The sequence below is a fragment of the Siniperca chuatsi genome, linkage group LG16 (assembly GCF_020085105.1).
Source record: "Siniperca chuatsi isolate FFG_IHB_CAS linkage group LG16, ASM2008510v1, whole genome shotgun sequence".
Taxonomy (NCBI): domain Eukaryota; kingdom Metazoa; phylum Chordata; class Actinopteri; order Centrarchiformes; family Sinipercidae; genus Siniperca; species Siniperca chuatsi.
Window position 1 is genome coordinate 22047890 of NC_058057.1, and position 15052 is coordinate 22062941.

Here is a 15052-nt window from a genome sequence, read left to right on the forward strand (position 1 = left end):
TTTTGGGTAGATGAGCTTCCAGTGTGGGTCCCTGGAGAAAAAGTTTGAATCCCACTGTGCCAGCTCTTTGGCTGCTGACTGCTTAGCGAATGGAAACAGTCAGATGTTCCCACCAGAGAAACTGTGCTGTTTACAGACTGTTTTAAAGCAATTCTGGTTTTACTAAGCGATACACAGTGTGAGAATGACAGGAAAGATGGGAGAAAGCAAAGATGGAACAAATAAAAGATCCAAGTGGATGTGAACCAACAGCATCATGTAGATGGCGTGTCCCCTTAGATCAGTTATTCAGTCCAACGAGCTAAACGACAAAGTATATCATTCGTCAGTGTATTCCAAAATGACACATGAGAGTACTATAAAGTGACTTTTTCTGATCTGCTGCACCTGTGGTTTAGTTATGGTCAAGTTTAGGCAACTTAAAACTACTTGGTTAAGGTCTTGGAGAGCTCACCTTTATCATTAATAGAAACAATGACTTATGAGGAGACGGGACGCAAGGACCCCAGAATCTGTTGTAAACATCAAACGGTTGTTCAGACTGAAAAACACGCACAGGGCTTCGTTGGTTTGGGTGTGTTGCTTCAGCTACTGATGAGAAGATGAAGTATGATCCAGAGCGTCCAGTTTGAGTGATGTATCATTAATTTTTAAGGCTTAGATATCAAAAGACTATGCAGCAGTTTGATATTGCATGTCTGTAATGTAAGGACTGAGTAAGGATTCATTTTATCCTGCATATCAACAATCATGAAATAAATATTTACACTTTACAAAGTCTTCAATGACTAATTCATGATAGCACGTACTTGATTGGCCAATGCAGTGGGTTGTCAGGTGACGTTGCATTGTGTTGTGGCAAATGTTAAGCCAGGTTCAAAATTTTTGCTGGAAAAGCCTACATTTTTTGCCAGAGCCTGGTTTCCTGGAAATAAATGCTGACGCTGCACTTTTTACTGTTGGTCTGAACACAGCCTTTGCATTTATTGTTAAACATAAACAAATGTACAAACAGCTATATTTAAATATGTGTGTTATACATATTTATGAACATACTGAGCCTATGGATTTACAGTAAAGTTGATGCAGGAGTGGTTTGAGAGCAAGCTGAGAGATACTTTAAGTCTACAAGGTGAGGTTTGATACTCAAAACATAGTATTCCTCTAAGAGTCTGGTAATAGTCACATTGCATTATTGTTAAAGTTAAGGTAATGTTTTGGTCATAACAATTAAAACAAATTTAAGTTATGTCTCATATGTTCTACTTTTAGAGCAAAGAAATTATTTTACTTGCACAAAACACAACATCCTCCAAGTGCACAGGAAGTGTGAGGAAAACCCTGCAGCGCTAATGGACATAGGAGAAACTTTTCTAGTGCTCACTGCTAAAGATGGTTTTAGGTTACTCTTATGAGTCAATACACACACACACACACCTAACAGACTGAGCATGATTGACAGCTCTGACCTGAATGTGCACATGGCTCCTTACCCTCAAGCTACTAGCAAGCATGCGCACACACGCGCACACACGCGCACACACGCACACACACACACTGCTATTCACAATGATACACATATATTCTTGCATGTATGCCCAATGACAAAACCATTAACTGTTCCATCTGTGTGTGCATGCATGTTTGTACTATGCATATATGTACAAATGTATGTTTGTATCTATACACAGATGCATGTAATGTATATTTATTCATCTGTCTTTTTGTATGTCTTTCTGAAGATAGCTACTGCAAAATAGGACTGTAAAATACTGTAAAATTGTCAATACTGTAAAATAGGACAAGCATGAACATCGTGACTTCCAGTTTATTTGGGTCTGTGATGATGAGCAATGTGTTCTGTGTCATATAGCCAAAATACATGTACAGTTAGCTAAATATACAGTAACTTTCAATTTTAAGAATTTTGAAGTCGTTGACTGCCCAAATTGCTCTCACTAGGCTAAATTCTATCAGTATTATAAAAACTTAATATATGAAAGGTGAATGTTCTAAAACACAATAGCATTTACAAGTTATTATAAAAGTGTTTAAGTTAACACAGCCTATAGCCTTAATGTCACCTTTCATTTTTATCCCTTTTGACATTTAGAAAAGTCAATCACCCACCGGTTTTATGGTGAAGGCAGGGCTCTGTTAAAATTAATTAATTAATTACAGCTTGACCACGACATAAACTTCTGTCATGCCACTGCTAAATGTTCATATTTTCAGTGGAATGATCACAATTCTGTCACCCTCAAAATTATTAAAACACAAGTTGCAAAAACAAATGTTTGGGTTGGTTTTGATACCTGGCGTCATTGCATTTAGAGCTCTTTTAAGAATAGGGCTGGCAATATACAAAATGTTTCTAACTGTCAACAAATCCCATGATAAGACCAAACCAACAATGCGTTAGTCCACGTCCCAATACTTTCCTACTTCCTTAGCTTATCTGTGGCACTCAGCGCCAAGCCCATTCATTTCTTCTGAAGATGTACATTTTTAAAAACTGGTCTCATAAATAGTTTCATTTTTAAGGAATTTCTAAGGAATTTAATTAATTTAATTTAATTTAAGTATGAATATTAAGTATGAATTTAAGTAAGAATTTAATATAAGGAACAGCTGGGCGCTGTAGTTTTTAGCAAACACTGCTCAAACTGGAGGAAATAGTGCATTTGATGGAGACTATTTTCATTTGGTGCTCTCGTGAGTGATGGACTCGAAATGAACTACAATGTGTGTATTCATCGTAATGAAGGAACATGTCACCCAGTGCAGCTCATTGATGAGTTTTAATAGTTTTTGGACAACAATGGAGCTCTACGGCACAGAAGATATCAACTTTATCAGGCTTTGGCTACGCAGACAATAGTTGTCATTAGGATCACTTCACTGTTGGTTTAAGTCTTTTCATGGGATTTGTTGACAATAAGAAAAATATAGAATATCATCAGAGTCATCCTTTATTCATATTTAGACGTACTGTAGATGGCCATACTGTGTCAGGATTGAGGGTTGTTGTGCATTGTTTTCTCTCAGATCGTCCCTAAAATAAGCCACAGGCGAGTCAAAGTGTTAGAGGAATACCAGCCGCTTCCAGCACTGAGCCTCAACTCGCCCGCCGGAGCCAACAGTGGGCGAATATTCATCCCTGCTCACAAAATCATTTTGACTTCAGTGCCGTAGATCCGAGGGGTTGTTCTTATGACCTGCAGGGCTTCAGAGGAACTATGGTGGCTTGTTTGGATCATGTGAGCTGGAGGGATGAGGTATGATGATTTTTTTTTTTGTTTCCAAATATGTCGTTTCCAATGGAGAGAATATCTGCTCTGTCCTTAATGACTTATGGTTAAACTTCAGCTTCAAGTTGTTGAAGAAAATGCTTAAATTTTTTTTTTTAAATTAGCACTTTTATTACTACATACAAGTTTGGGGGATTTGAAGGGGAACAGATGCAAACATTCACTCTGTGTATCCCTGTTATTTTAGGCAAAAACTGAGAAAATTACTGCCTCATTATCCTGAAATCACTTTTTAATTTGAATGAATTGACTTAGGCATAAAAATATTACATACTATATTGCGACTGTGTCATGCAAAGTAGTGATAAAGTGTAATAAAGCAGACGTGCCCTATTTCTAACTTTTTAAAAACAGTTTAGTGTAGCTCTGCAAGCACACACACACACACACACACACACACACACACACAGAGATAGCAAAGGCGGAGCAGAGAGTAGCAAAGCAGAAAGCGAGAGGAGGGCTCACCATCTTCTCCGTTAAGCCTGGCTGACTAATTCTTGCTGCTAATTTGCGTTTGGTTAATTAACTAATTACTGAGGATGTCTGAGGGCGAGGCTGTCTGTCAGCCTGTATCAGTAATTATTTTCATCGTTTTAATTAGACTCACACTCCTAGACTCGATTTCTCCCCTCCTACCACACCCGCACACATTGAAGCATTCTGCACTTTGTAAACAGCCTGACCACAGTATGGAGACCCTACAACATCTATATCTCTTAAGATATAGTTTTAAGATAATCTGCATTTATAACTCGGTGTGATCATTTATAGAGAAAGAGGAGGATTGTTACTGATTTGCTGATGGGATATTATCATTATCTCATGAATACACTGCAGGGACATCCCATTGGATAGGGACAGTTTAGGTTTTTGCCACTGACACCATTGCCTCCCTGTGTGGTGTAGTTTATTTAAGGTTTAAAAGCATAATTGAACATTTAAGGAAATAAGTTTATTGGCTTTTTTGCGGTGAGTTAGATGAGAAGACTGATACAACTCTCATACTGTATCTATGTATTCAATATGAAGCTGGAGCCAGGAGCCGGTTACCTTAGCTTAACATAAAGACTGGAAACAGCTAGCCTGGCTCTGTCTGAAGGTGACAAAATCTACCAGCACCTCTAAAGCTCACTAATTAAGATTTATTTAATCTGTACAAAAACTGTGTGCAGTCTAAAAACGACAACTTGTGGTGTTACAGGGGTTTATGAAGGGACTATTTCTTGTCTGAGTGCAGTGATTTCTTGGAGTCTCAGCTGGTTGCCTGGCAACCTGCACAGTGACAATAAGACTCCAGCTGGCTCCAGCTTCATACTTAACAGACCAATATGAGAGTGGTATCGATCTTCTCATCTAACTCTCAGCAAGAAAGAAAACAAGTGTATTTTCCAAAAGGTCGAACTATTCCTTTAAATTCTTGGTTAAGGAGCTGCTCACCAAGCAAAAAATAATTTCTTTAGTCAAAGTTATTTAAGCAAACTTTTAGACAGAAATAAGAGCAGCATTAAAAAGTTGCTTCACTGCTGTGGGCATGTTACTACAGTCACAGGTGAGGAAGTGAAATACGATCCAGGAAGTCTAGTTTGGGTAATACATTCTTTGGTTTGAAGGTTTATCAAGCAGCAAAACACTGCACAGCAGTACAGACAGGATTTTACAACTCATTATATCACGTTATCACTACAATCATTTTATCGCCCACCTAGAATTACACCGTTCACAATACAAAGTTTTTATCTAGCAGGAATGTGTGCTTGAACATATTTGTCAGGCCTAAGCAGTGCTAAATGACTAACCTATGGAAAAAGTTGTGCCAGCTTCAACCCTGAGTTTTTTACTGGAGCCTTCTGCGGGATCCATGCTCTGCCACTGCAGTGGCCTCGCTGAAATGCAGGAGGAGGCTGCATTTTTTGACATTGTTAATGTCAGTCTGAACACAGCCTAAAGAGAAGTTTAGTTTCCCATGATGGTCAAAATGCTGTTTCAGCAACTAGACCTCCAATCTACATGACAAAGTAAGTTGTTTGTCAGTGCCTCCCAAAACTTCCCAAAAAAATAACCCATATGAGTGTTTCTAATCTGCTACTTCAAGGTTAGTGTAAGAATCATAGTCACGGTTAAAAGAAACCAATATCACAAACTGCGGCCAACCATCCGCCCCGACCTCCTCCCTAACACTTTTTTCACTGTGGCGTTATACCAACATCACGCTACTTCAACCTTTGCTACAGAATGTACTCATAGGTCGTTTCATGAGTCTGAACAAACAATGAGTGCTATCAAGTGCTGTCTGTTTCAGAGGCATTTCCACCCTGATAAGAATCACATCACAAGGGAAATGGTGGCACAGGGTTTCTTCCTATCATTTAAAAATCTGTGAAATAGAAAAATGAAACAGGGCTTGCAGTTAAAGCTCATGTGCAGTGATCTATCATAGGTGGAACAACGATCATACATAGATAACTCCCAACTGTGGAACATGGAATATGATTAATAATGAAATGTAAAATCCTCAAATGAAATCTGGTGGAGAAAACTCATTTCTGTAAAGTTCTAAATTTGCTCTTTGCTTCGCTGTTGAAATTGATATGTGATTTGTTCTTTAATGCATTGTTGTTTAGATGTTTCATGCCCAGAATAAGATGCCTCATCAGCTTTCTGCTGGGTCAGACCCTGGCAGCGAGAGAGAGAGTTGTAAATAGTGAGCAGATCTCTGGCAGAGCGGCCGCACAGCAGATTTCATCCCAAGAAGCCAACTTTAGTAAACAGGCAGAACTAATGAGGACACTGAACACACACACATGCACACACACACACACACACACAGGCAGGCAGACATCCACACCCACATACACACACACAACTCAGTGTCTGAGCATTTGGAGGCCCCGAGGCCCCGGGGCCAGAGCAGCCCAGATACCTGATGGGAGCAGGGACATCAAAGCTGCAGGATTAGAGAGAGGAGAGAGGAGAGAGCGCCGCAGGGAGGAAATGCTAACTTATTATCCGCTTCCCAGCTAATCCTGTTATCTACAGAATATAGCTGTGTTTAACCCCCCAACACACCTCCCTCTGACAACACACACACACATACGCTGTACACACACAGAATTCAGTGTTTAGGGGTTCAACAGCCTCCCAGAGAACCCCTAGTTCCACACTGAACCCCCCAAAAAACCATCTGGTTGCATATCTTGGTTTAAGATAACATAGATGTAGCTGAGCATGTTCATGTCCCAGTCCTCCTTCTAGATCCTTCTCAGGTCCCCTAGTGATGCCTATACCATGGTCCTGAAGTCCACTTCAGTTTTTGTGTGCTTTCAGGTGATGTAACACACCCTCTGGCAGACATATTGGAGGTCCACAGATCAGGGTTGCCCCAGGCTGAGTGAGACACCAAAGCTGAATGATTTGGTTCCCCAAATCCATTTTCATTTGTGAGCCTATATTCATGAACCAGATTTGAAACAGAATTGTTCTTTAAACTATATATAAGTAAGCGAATGTGTTTTGCTAAAAAAGTCACTGTTTAGCTAAAATGCTGTGCTGGGTGTTTAGTTCTAATAACAGAAAACAATGAATATATTGAAAAGAAAAGAACAAATGGTACAAAGCTAATGTGGATTAAACCCAACATTTTTCATTTTTTTAAACTGATGTGCATTTTGAATATTTTATCACAAATATTTGTTTCCAAATGTCAAAAATGAACCTCCAAATTCATCATATATTCTCATATACTCAAACAGTAAAGACTAAACATATATAACACTAAAACTCGCAAATGTACGGAGATGCTCTCTAGGCTGTTATTCAAAAAGGTAGATCAGGTTTGTAAGGTAACACCCTGCTGGTTGACAGTGCTTTTGATGTCTAACTTCATCACTTGATATATTTATGCTCACTTTACCTTTTGTCCCTGCACACAAACAACGAGTTGTAACAGCTTCACAAAGGCAAAGGTGTACTGCAGTGTAACAGGACACAGATTATATGTCAAGGATTTCAGCTTTGAGCAACATGTGATTTATATTTAATGAAAGTGCCACGAATGTTATTCTGTACCTATAAATAGATTTCACGTGACATTACATGCTCAAATTCACAGCTCTAGTAAAAGTCGTGTTTTCCAACTAATGGAAGGGTTAACAATACATGGCTTGTAGTAAATGCTGACTAGTAGTTCCCATCTGTTAGCTTGATGCATAGTTATCATAGCTATTGTTTGTAGGTCGAAATCAACTATTCATGAGGGTTTAACTGAACTGTCACCTTAAAGTAAAATTTCAGATCTACACTAACAGGGCCGATTGAATCCAAGTCAAATGTCAAACTTAGTTTACGATCCTAATCTACATGTCAGATTTTTTTATTAGGCTAACTACAGCTAGCTTTTATGTCTTTGCTATTTACGGACTTGAGTTTATGTAAGTATAAATATTGTTGGCAATGCTGTAGCCAGATACAAGAACCAGTGGGTTCCATAGCCAATATTAATGCTACCTTCAAGTGCTCTTCGTAAGCTCCTCCATTTGAGTTCAGCTGTAAAAATGACTTGTTGCACATTCTGCTGTCTCTGCTCAATTTAGAGATAAAATGTCTCGACACAATATACCTGGCTATTGTTTCATTTGAGAAATGAAGACACACATAGCTACTTGTTATTTAGTATGTAATTGATACTTATTATTGAAATGTATTCATTAATTGATAAATGTATTAGTCCATGTATAGTTTTTCCATTCGTATTCATTTCCAAAAAATAACATGTGATAGCAAAATACACCTGTTTTACACCAGTTGCTGACTCTCCATATTCTAAACATCACATATCTGCACACATGTGCTCTACAGAGTCAGTTTACACCTTTGCAAGAATATTTCAGACTTTTGGATATTAGGCAACAAATTCATTATATTTCTGACAGCATGTAGGCAGCATATGAACCACTAATTCCCCCTGATTAAGCTGCAATATATTGTGGTATGACAGATGATTAACTGGCAATTAAACAACTTTATTGGCATTGATGTAAACCATGATGAAATAATTATATACCAAAACAATAACTTATTTTATTACCACAACATGGCGGCATGAAGGCAAAGGTATAATGCTGAATGGTCCTGCACATTAATTTACTGCAGGTACAAGAGTTTACTTCTAGCCATAATTAGCTCATTGTCCTTTCTGACCATAACACCTGTAAAATAAAGAGAGGAAGAAAAAGAGGGGGGGGGGATTTGAAATTCCTTGCAGATAATGTTTATGCGAACAGAGGTAGTGAAAGAATATGGTATGCTAATACATGTACATGAAGCAAAATTGTCATTAGGCTAATCAGCACTAAACTAATTGGGAGTCATGGACCCTCCTATCGCTAATTCTAACCCTAAACCCCAGCCCATATCTGCAAGCAAATGGAGGAAGAGAGAGAGGATGAAAAGTGGAGGAAAAGAGCTGAAAATGAGAGTGAGGTAAAGAGAGGAAGAGAGAGATGAAGCCTAATTAAGAGTGCTGGGATTTATGCAAATGAGACGGTGCTGATATGGTAATCAGAGCCTGCAGGGCCGTAACAGGCTGTGCACTGTGTACGTGTGTGTGTGTGTGTGTGTGTGTGTGTGTGTGTGTGTGTGTATCTAAGAGGCTGACAGCTGGCTGTGAGGAAGGTCAGCGCCAATCAGGCTCTTACTCTAATGCACACTGCCCTCTGGCCACTCTGCCATCTCTCTCTCTCCCTCTCTCTCTCTCTCTCATGTGCTTGCTCTCTCTTTCTTGGTGTCTCTCTACCCCTTGCTGTTAACCTAACCCTCTCCCTCTCTTTTTCTGTCTCTCCTTTTCTTTACATTTCATTGGTTGTCTGTCATGATGCATCTTGACACTGCACAAACTCAAACCTACGCACAACATTTGTTTTCACACATTTACTGACAATTGGACGTAAAAACACATTTGTCACTTCAATCCCACCTTATCCTATGTGATAAATAATAGGTTCAGATTTGTTCTTTCCTAATAGCCTATCCCCTCCTAACATGACTATACTGTAAGAAATAAGGGACAAAATTCAGTTTTAGCTCCATGTAAAACTGCACTCTGAAGTTTAGTTGAAGCTAATACGGGGCTTCAGCAGTCTGTTAGACAAATCATCATTCAAAGTTATGATCTTTTTAGCACAAAAATTCCCGCTTTGTGTTTTCCCGACTAGCTGTCACTTTTTCAAAAAATTTAGTTTGAACAATTTCGAACAAATACGTAATTACTTCAAATTAAATTGTACGCAACCCACGCCTCATCATAAACTATGTTGTAGAATTAACGTTGTTCTGTTCCTTCACAGTGTATCCACTGCCTAACTAGCTAGCTAATGTCACTGTAGGGAAGTTGCATTTTATAAAGTCAGCAAACAGCCTTACCTTTAACTGCAAATTTTCCATCTATGATGTCAAATCCAAAATTCTTCCACACATGGTTTGGTGTCATCTTTAGCCATTCAGCACGGCTCGCTAGTCGTCTTCCTTTTGAATTATTTGCATTAGAGTGGTATCAATGATATTATAAACACCAAAATCATCTACGTGCGAGCAGTAGCTCAATGGTTGCTTTTAAAGCAAACATTATATTGACTGAGCATTTCTTAAAAACTACTAAAGTGATAACCTGTAGCAGAAATAAAGCCAAGTGATGAGTAAACTTCCTAATTGTGGCTGTTTTGTATAGAGAATAGGTAGAATTTAGAATTAGCTACCTATGGTGAATGAATGTTTGAATAGGAGAATGTCCACAGCTTAAAAAATGCTTGTTAAAATTGTTCTAAATAAAATAAACTGACTAGATTAGCTATATTTATGTGCTGCATCTCTTACTGCGCAGGCTATATGATCTAATATAAAATATATATTATATGATAAAATATCAGTCTTTATATATGGATAAATCTTAATTACTCAACAATGGGTATGCTTAACTAGCATAACTAGCGACATCTATGATTTGTTTAGCGATTTAAATAGGTCTGGTGTTGTGGACATTAACAGCTGTTGGAAAAGCAGTTGACCGATCAGAGCTTTTGTAGGCGTGATTATGGGGGCATCATCTTTCTACATAGCTACCTGCATCCATGAAAACAGCGACAGAAAAATAGCCAGACAAATAACTACAAAAATGGCGAAAAGCGTGAATGTGACGCAGCTGTAGTTTGTTGAAAGTTGGCGTACAGATACAACTCTTAAAACAGCACATTTCTTCAATCTGCAAGAAAAATGTTAGTCATGTTAGCTTCAGTATTGTGACATATATACAGAGTATGTGGGCGAGGTTTATTTCTAAGAGGGATTTAAAACAAATCCTTGAAATTTGATTGGATTGAGAAAAGGCGGAGTTATGGAAAGATAGAAATGTAGGACTGCTCACCTCCACACACACCTCCCAAGATCACTCCTCCCTCACCCACGTTGTTAGATCAAATGAACAAATTAGACCTTAACCACATTCTTTGGAAATGTAAACAAAGTTTCTGCCAGCTGAAATCCGAACACACTCCTCTTACTATGACATTGCTCTACTAGCTACCCACACTAGCGGTCAAGTGTGGTTTTATATGATGGGCGGGGTTAGCTAGTCATCCCAAATCACATTTGATTGGATACATTTATGTAACCGCCCCCGAGTTCAAGATGAGTCATCAAAAAAAAAACATTTTACAGGAAGAGAAAAGAGGGAATTTGATATAAAAATACTCAAAAATGACATTTTAAGTATGCAGCAAGAGAAAAATTATCAACTAACACAGGGTTTAAAGACAGGATTAGAACTTGGAAAATGTATTTTCACTGTGTGAAACTGCTCCTTGAAGTTGCTACTGATACGACAAACTAAAATAACTGTCCCCCCCAACAAGACATGGAATAAAATGAAAACAATGTCAGGCAGACTGAATGAATGAATTAAGTACAACAAAATGGTAATTCATTCTGATTATCAGGCTACCTGGCACACATTGATACTCTGAACGACTGTCTCATCACTTAACAGGTGAGTCAATTAACAGAACAACCTCTTAAGTACTGTGACTCCCTCCCTCATCCGTCAGAGTGTCTTCATAAGTCAATGTAGGATTCATGGACCTCACAAGTTGAATGAAACAGAGCTTCTTGACAACTGTTAAATGCACACGCGTGACCATGTGTGTGCAAACACACACACACACACACACACACACACACACACACACACACACACACACACACACACACACACAGAACCCAGGGCCATGTGGCCATATCAACACATCTGAGTGTAATCCAGTTAACAGAGTATCCCAAATGACTAAATTAATCAGAGAAATACTATCTGGCTCATCTCTCTGTACTGCTTTGATGTGTGCACACACACAAAAACACACACACATACTCGTATACACCCATGGACACAAATGTAGAGGATGAATTAGTGTGGAACATTGGTCTAACTGAGAAATTACTTTACCTGCTCTGATAATAAGGCCTCAAACCCATGGAGGGGCCTGTGAGATACTATCATTATACCGGCACCCTTGGGGGCATGGAAACACACACACACAAACACTTCTGTTGTATACATGGGAGTGAGAGGGATCAAAAAGATGCATTGATTCACGATTTCAGATAGAGAGTACAATAGCACAAAAAAGATCATTACTGTGGTTCTGTTGCACCTGTGAAGTAGGAGTCTTCACCAGTGACATTCTTCACAGACAATGTTGCTTTGTAGAAACAGTAGAGGTTATTGTGCTGTCAAGAGCTCTGACTTCCTTATCATCTTTCCTCCTGATGCTGCAGCTGCCAACAGCAGAACAATTAGTGTCTTGATTCTGAGACTGAAACATGCTGCAAAATGTGACATTTCAGACATAACTAATAACAATAGCTAATAATTTGACATGTTACTACATGCTCTACTCTGTAGTAAGAGAAAATCTATTGTTTGAAGAATCTGAAATGTTAAAGAATAAACGTGTTTCGGAGGTAAGGCTAACCTAACATGGCAGCAACATCAATCTCTTGTCTTCAGAAGGACCAGTCAATCAGTAAACAGTGCTTTCACTCTTCCACTATATCTGAAGAACAGTTCCAGGTTTTACACTAATCAGTGATTAGCAACACACAGTATCTTATCCTCTCTCTCTGTAGCCTGGCAAAGCTGTAGATAAATTTGATTTAAACACATGAAATTTAGGTAGGAAATTTAGTAGGAAAATGATTGTCAACTGTCTTCTTCCCTCAGACATCAACATAAACTCGTCCAACACCTGCTTTGACAAGTGCATCGCTTATCAGGTTATCACTGGCCTTTGCTTCACATCCTCAAACTGGAAAGATGTGGTAGCTGGTCTGCAAATGTGAAATTTCTCCTAAACTATCCACCAAAAACAGGTTCTGAATATATTTCTGAATTGGTTGTTGAGGAGGTTTAGGAGTTTCACGCCAAGTCACGTCAATATCTAAACATTAACCCAACTTCCTATAGTTTGCGCCAACACAGGTGGTACTACACATTATCTTCTGGGCTCAGTTGGTTCCAAATGGTATAAATCACACAAACATCAGTGAAAAACCAACAAAGACGGATTTCTTTTTCTATATCATTGGTATGATATTCAAGCAACTTCTCGTTTACCAATAAATACATAGATGGGACTTAAATTAAACTTTTAATTACATGAAAGAGTTTCAGTGTCACTTGTATTCGTGGTCTGTGAAATAATTTGATAACTCTGTGTTTAAAAGGAGAATCTCAGTTTCACCTGCTTTGAATGTTGCTTCAAACATCTGTGGTCCACAAAGAATGTGTAGCATTATTAGCATGTAGCCACGATCCAACATCTCTGGATTGCGTTGATTAAAAAGGAGCATGTTAGCAGAACCAGGTGGCTTTGAGCTAAACCAATGCTCAGTAGCAGAACCCTCCATTAAAATAATGAAAGCAATAAAAGCAACAACAACAACAACAACAATAAAACCTTTGGAAAACATTTCATAAACCATCAGCAGCCAATTAGAGGAGCCGGCACAGGCTGTGCTGCGCTTTTTGTGTGTGTATATGTGTATGTATGTGTGTGTGTGTGTGTGTGTGTGTTGGGTATTAGAGCGTTACAGCGCCCAGCTCGACTGTGCCCTGCAGGCCCGACCTTCTAATCATTATCTGTCTGTCTTATTACGCTCCAAACCGGGCCACTCTTAAATAAAATATGCAAAGGTTTCTTAAATGATGACCTGAGGCTGCGCGCGCCGCCGCTGCTCTACATGCTGTTAATCTGAGAAATGCAAATTCCCTTCATCTCGCACTCGCCTTTATTAACTTTTTTGAATTTAAAATTCCACGAACAATGAGTTCTGTCAGCTTCTGAAATGATATTTTCTCTCCTCTTTTTATGTGCGCAGGGAAGCGAGTTTAGAGCATGAAATTACCAGGGGAAATATGAGCGGTTTCATCTCTCCCGCACAATTTAATTGGCTGCTTTGCAATTATTAGTTTTTTCTGCTAAAGTTTTTTTTACTTTACTGTTACTGTTTCCTTAAAGTGGCAGCTCACAACAGTGTTTTATTTTTCCGTGCGTGTGTGTGTGTTTGTGTGTTTGCATGCAATTCCACCTCCAACCATTAGCCAGCTGCACTGATTGGATAGCTGATTCCATGTGATTTGCACAGTGATTTGATATTCAGATTTCAAATTCAGTGATGTTGAGAAAAGATCAGGAAACTCTGAAAAAGGACAGTTCACCCCAAAATCAATAATACATATTTTTCCTCTTACCTGTAGTGCTATGTATCCATCTAGATTGTTTTGGTGTGAGTTGCAGAGTTTTGGAGATATCGGCTGTAGAGATGTCTGCATTTTTTTTAATATAATGGAACCATATGGCACTCGGCTTGTGGTGCACAAAGCGCCAAAAAAATGCATCTGGCCAAACTACACGCCATCTTGGACAGTGTCTCCCACCCGCTCCATGACGTGCTGGCTAAACAAAGGAGCACCTTCAGCGGAAGACTCATCCCACCAAAGAGCACCACAGAGCACCACAGGAAGTCATTCCTGCCTGTGGCCATCAAACTATTTAACTCCTCCCTCTAAGGATTAGTCTGTTTGACCCTAGGTCACTAAACTGGACATTGAGCATTACATCTTAATAATAATTGTGCAATATTCTGTTTACTACTCAAGTGCAATATTAGTTTTCCCTTGTTAGTTTTTCTTATTACTGTTACGGATATACCTCAATCACTCTCGACAGTACATGCACCTCCGCTTTTACTATTATTTATTACATAATTAGTGACATTGTATTTATACTGTACTTCACCATCTACCAGTAAACCCACTTGGTACTCGACACTTAGTTTATCTTATACTTATACCAACATGTTACTTAATTTATTTCTGACCTGTTTATAGTGTATAATATCGTTTTCTCCTGTGTGCACTGACGTAAAGAAGAGCTACTGGAACAAAGAGTTTCCCTACGGGGATCAATAAAGTATTTCTGATTCTGATTCTGATTCTGAAAATCAACAGCAACGTCTCTCTAGACATCATGACCCGGTTACTCAAGATAATCCACAGACTTTGTTGTGAGCGGTTTCATGTAGGAACTATTTTATATCTAATGATAGTTCCTACATGAAACTGCTCACAACAAGGTCTGCCGATATCTCCAAAACTCGGCAACTCACACCAAAACAGATTTATCTAGATGGATGAA